Source organism: Rhinoraja longicauda, chromosome 30 (assembly GCF_053455715.1).
Source record: "Rhinoraja longicauda isolate Sanriku21f chromosome 30, sRhiLon1.1, whole genome shotgun sequence".
In the NCBI taxonomy this organism is placed as follows: Eukaryota; Metazoa; Chordata; class Chondrichthyes; order Rajiformes; family Arhynchobatidae; genus Rhinoraja; species Rhinoraja longicauda.
This window is the reverse complement of record NC_135982.1, coordinates 30,281,641-30,287,263: the sequence shown is the minus strand read 5'-3', so window position 1 is coordinate 30,287,263 and position 5,623 is coordinate 30,281,641.

Below are 5,623 nucleotides of genomic sequence, written 5' to 3'. Positions count from 1 at the left end.
GTATGGAATGAGCTTCCGGTGGAAGTGGTGGAGGCAGGCTCGATTTTATTATTTAAGAGTAAATTGGATAGGTATATGGATGGGAGGGGATTGGAGGGTTATGGTCTGAGAGCGGGTAGATGAGACTAGGTCAGAGTATGTGGTCGGCGTGGACTGGTAGGGCCGAACGGGCCTGTTTCCGTGCTGTAATTGTTATATGTTATATGTTATATGTTATATGTTATATGTTATATGTTATATGTTATATGGGCCTGATGGCCTGTGATGGTCTGTCTCACACTGGGCCTGATGGTCTGTGATGGTCTGTCCCACACTGGGCCTGATGGTCTGTGATGGTCTGTCCCACACTGGGCCTGATGGTATGTGATGGTCTGTCCCACACTGGGCCTGATGGTCTGTCCCACACTGGGCCTGATGGTCTGTGATGGTCTGTGATGGTCTGTGATGGTCTGTGATGGTCTGTCCCACACTGGGCCTGATGGTCTGTCCCACACTGGGCCTGATGGTCTGTCCCACACTGGGCCTGATGGTCTGTGATTGCATGTCCCACACTGGGCCTGATGGGACTGCTAACCTCTCAGCCATCTCTGAGGCTCTGTGGTCAATATTGGCACCTTACTTTGACCAACTTTATGGTTTCATTTGTCCCATTGTACCTGACATTATCATTGTTTCAGCCACTTATTCACCCTGACTCCCAGCTTAACATCGATCTCAGTTTTCTCCCTGCCCACTCTTCCCACATTACCTTTTCTCGGGACTAGGTTTAGGTTTATATTTGGGTCTATTATTGTTACGTTACCGAGGTACAATGATATTTTTTTCGTGTGCCATCCAAACAAATCACAGAGTCACAGCGTGGAAACAGGCCCTTCGACCGACCGAGTCATAGAGTGATATAGAATGGAAACAGATTCTTCGGCCCAACTTGCCCACACCGACCACCATGTCCCAGCTACACTAGTCCCACTTGCCTGCGTTTGGCCCATACCCCTCTAAACTTGTTCTATCCATGTACCTGTCTAATTGTTTCTTAAGTCTTATGTTTCTTAAGAGAATGAAAATCAGATAAAAGCATGAATACAATCAAGCCAGACGCAAGACAAAAGGTAGAGTGAAGAGAAGAATACCAGAGTGCAGAAGATCTTCTGCTCAATGGGAGCGGTGAGAAGGAATGATCAGGGTGGGACAAGTCCTTGATTGTGTTGGCTGCTTTCCTGAGGCTGCGTGAAATGTAGATGGTCAGTGGAGGGGAGTGTGGTGTGTGTGATGGACTGGGCTACATCTACAATGGTGGGGAGTGTGGCCTTTGTGATAGACTGGGCTACATCTACAATGGTGGGGAGTGTGGTGTGTGTGATGGACTAAGCTACATCTACAACTCTCTGCAGTTTCTTGAGGTCTTCGGCAGAGCGGTTTCCAAACCAAGATGTACCTTCTACAGATGTTTGTCAGGCATTGCTGTGTAGTTTTAGCCATGGCTGCAATGCGTTTGGACCAGGAGAGGAGATTGTTGGTAATATTTACACCCCAGAACCTAATGCACTCCCCATTGCCACTTTGGCACCTTTTACGCTGATTGAGACAAGAACTCCCCATTGCTTCTTGAAGTCAATAACCAACTCCTTTGGCTTGCTGACATTGAGGGAGAGGTATTTATTCACAAAATGCTGGAGTAACTCAGCGGGTCAGGCAGCATCTCAGGAGAGAAGGAATGGGTGACGTTTCGGGTCAAGACCCTTCTTCAGGGAGGGAGAGGTTGTCGTCTGGACTTGCTTAAAAATTGCTTGACTTGCCTTTTCCACTAGTCACTTAAAAATCAGACAAAGAAATAAAAAATAGATTGAAACTCGGAGGAATTTTGAACTGATCTCCCTGATGGGGAAACTGTGATATTACTTTCTGATTTACAAAGTCCAATGTTTGAACATTCTCTCACCTGTAAAACGGGCCCCAATCCCAGCTGAGTTAATCACTACGCAAGGGTCTGTAACTGGGACACAGTTATAATTCTTTGATGTTTTTTACAACCTAAAGTATACACAGTTGCACAAATAAGTTGTTTTATATATATTTCTTGCAATATCCTAAGAAATAAATTTATTACAATACATGTAATAAAATACTCAGCATAATTAAAACAAATAATTTCCGAGGGTGGCAATTGCAAAGACTGGCTTTACGTGGAGGTTTAAAGGAAATGTATGGGGCAAGTGTTTTACACAGAGGGTGGTGGGGGCCTGGAACGCACTGCCAGGGGGGGGGGAGGGTGGGGGCCTGGAACGCACTGCCAGGGGGGGGTGGGGGCCTGGAACACACTGCCAGGGGGGGGAGGGGTGGGGGCCTTGAACACACTGCCAGGGGGGGGGGGGGTGGGGGCCTGGAACACACTGCCAGGGTGGTGGGGGCCTGGAACGCACTGCCAGGGGGTGGGGTGGGGGCCTTGAACACACTGCCAGGGGGGGGGGGCCTGGAACGCACTGCCAGGGGGTGGGGTGGGGGCCTTGAACACACTGCCAGGGGGGTGGGGGCCTGGAACGCACTGCCAGGGGGGGGGGGGGCCTGGAACGCACTGCCAGGGGGGGGTGGGGGCCTGGAACGCACTGCCAGGGGGGTGGGGGCCTGGAACGCACTGCCAGGGGGTGGGGTGGGGGCCTTGAACACACTGCCGGGGGGGGGGGGGGCCTGGAACGCACTGCCAGGGGGGGGTGGGGGCCTGGAACGCACTGCCAGGGGGGTGGGGGCCTGGAACGCACTGCCAGGGGGGGGGGGCCTGGAACGCACTGCCAGGGGGGGGGTGGGGGCCTGGAACGCACTGCCGGGGGGGGGCCTTGAACACACTGCCAGGGTGGTGGGGGCCTGGAACGCACTGCCAGGGGGGGGGGGCCTTGAACACACTGCCAGGGTGGTGGGGGCCTGGAACGCACTGCCAGGGGGGGGGGGGGGTGGGGGCCTTGAACACACTGCCAGGGGGGGGGGCCTGGAACGCACTGCCAGGGGGGGGGTGGGGGCCTGGAACGCACTGCCGGGGGGGGGTGGTGGGGGCCTGGAACGCACTGCCAGGGGGGGGTGGGGGCCTGGAACACACTGCAAGGGGGGGGGGGGTGGGGGCCTGGAACACACTGCCAGGGGGGGGGGGGGCCTTGAACACACTGCCGGGGGGGGGGCTGAAACGCACTACCAGGGGGGGTGGGGGCCTGGAACGCACTGCCGGGGGGGGGGGCCTGGAACGCACTGCCAGGGGGGGTGGGGGCCTGGAACGCACTGCCAGGGGGGGGGGGCTGGAATGCACTGCCATGGGGTGGTGGGTGCCTGGAACGCACTGCCAGGGGGGTGGGGGCCTGGAACGCACTGCCAGGGGAGGTGGGGGCCTTGAACGCACTGCCGGGGGGGGTGGGGGCCTGGAACGCACTGCCAGGGGGGGTGGGGGCCTTGAACGCACTGCCGGGGGGGTGGGGGGTGGGGGCCTGGAACACACTGCCAGGGTGCTGGTGGAGACAGATACGATAGTGGCATTCAGGGGCTTTTGGATGGGCACATGGACATGATATGGATCATATGTACTGTACAGACCGTATAAGCATCTCAGACACAGTACAAATCTATAGCAGTCGTACACTACTGTACACTGTCTCAGTGTACCTCTGTTACACACTTGCACTGCATCTGAGATGCTTATCTAAGATGTAACTAAGTGCTTGTGTAGAGTGATACTTCTACTGAACCTTTTACAAAAATAAATTTCACTGTACCTCGATACAGGTGACAAATAAAGTGGAACAAAGTGTAGGCAGGGGAGATTAGTTTAACGGCATCATGTTTGGCAGAATGGCCTGTTCCAGTGCTGTACTCTTCCATGTTCTTTGTTCCGTGTTCTATGTAATTTTCAGTTCTTAATCTTTGAGTTATTTACACATGGTGGACCGAATAAACCATTCTTTATTTGTGTGGGAAAGTCTATTAACAGCTGCATTAATTAATCTGCTGTCAACCTCAAATAATTTACATGTGGTAACGCAGAAATGAGTGTGGATGGAAAATGAATCAACTGTGAAACTGATGTAGGCCCACAGCCTGGTCTACACGAGACTGATGTAGGCCCACAGCCTGGTCTACTGAGCCTGATGTAGGCCCACAGCCTGGTCTACACGAGACTGATGTGGGCCTACAGCCTGGTCTATACGAGACTGATGTAGGCCCACAGCCTGGTCTACACGAGACTGATGTAGGCCCACAGCCTGGTCTATACGAGACTGATGTAGGCCCACAGCCTGGTCTACTGAGCCTGATGTAGGCCCACAGCCTGGTCTACACGAGACTGATGTAGGGCCACAGCCCGGCCTACACAAGACTAATGTAGGCCCACAGCCTGGTCTACTGAGCCTGATGTGGGCCCACAGCCTGGTCTACTGAGCCTGATGTAGGCCCACAGCCTGGTCTACTGTGAGCCTGATGTAGGCCCACAGCCTGGTCTACACGAGACTGATGTGGACCCACAGCCTGGTCTACTGTGAGCCTGATGTAGGCCCACAGCCTGGTCTACACGAGACTGATGTGGACCCACAGCCTGGTCTACACGAGACTGATGTAGGCCCACAGCCTGGTCTACACGAGACTGATGTAGGCCCACAGCCTGGTCTACACGAGACTGATGTAGGCCCACAGCCTGGTCTACACGAGACTGAAATTCTCGTCTTTCTCTTCCACCTCTCCCAGTTCTAATGAGAGGTAATTGACCTGGAGTTTCACCTCTGCTCTGTCCAGAGACCCTGCCTGACCTGTTGAGTATTTCCAGCACTTATTGCTTTTATTTCGATTTCCAGCCTCTGGACAATTTTATTCTGCTTTGGAATTATCTTTGAAGTTTTATGAATATGGGCAGATCACATTGTCCCTGTTCGGTGTGCAGCTTTGTGGAGTTGTCTTGGGGGGTCACTCATTAGAGGGAGTGGACCGACAATGGCAAGGAAGGGTTTGGATGGTGGGCTTCTTGCCTTGAAAGGGTTTAATGAGCCTGTTTGGCCTTTTCTCATTAGTCAAAGACTCTTGTAGATATGTTCACCATTTTGCTGAATACAAGTTTTGTAGTTCGGCATGTTGACATCTGTACTAAGTTGCACATTCATTCTTCCCGAGTAACTCACCATTCATTGTGCATAAGTTCATAAGTGATATGAACAAAATTAGGCCATTCGGCCCATCAAGTCTACTCCGCCATTCAATCATGGCTGATCTATCTCGCCCTCCTAACCCCATTCTCCTGCCTTCTCCTGTAACTCCTGACACCCGTACTAATCAAGGCCATTGTGCATGTCCTGCCATTATTAGACCTCCCAAACTGCATCACCTTGCACTTAATTCTATCTACCAAAGCTCTGCACAATTTACCGACTGATCAATATTGTTCTGATAAAACCATCCTCTTCACTGCCAACAGCCGGTGTTATTTCCTGACTTCCTCTCGGCCTGATTTTCCCTGCAGATGTTGTTGGGAAATGTTCTGCAGCTGTGGAGTGGGGAAGTATTGGCTGCTGGTCCAAGGGACGAATGTTGTGACAGTGAGATCGATGGACAACCAGGATGGTTATTTGGTTTCAGTCTTGGTGAGGATGGATACATTCCT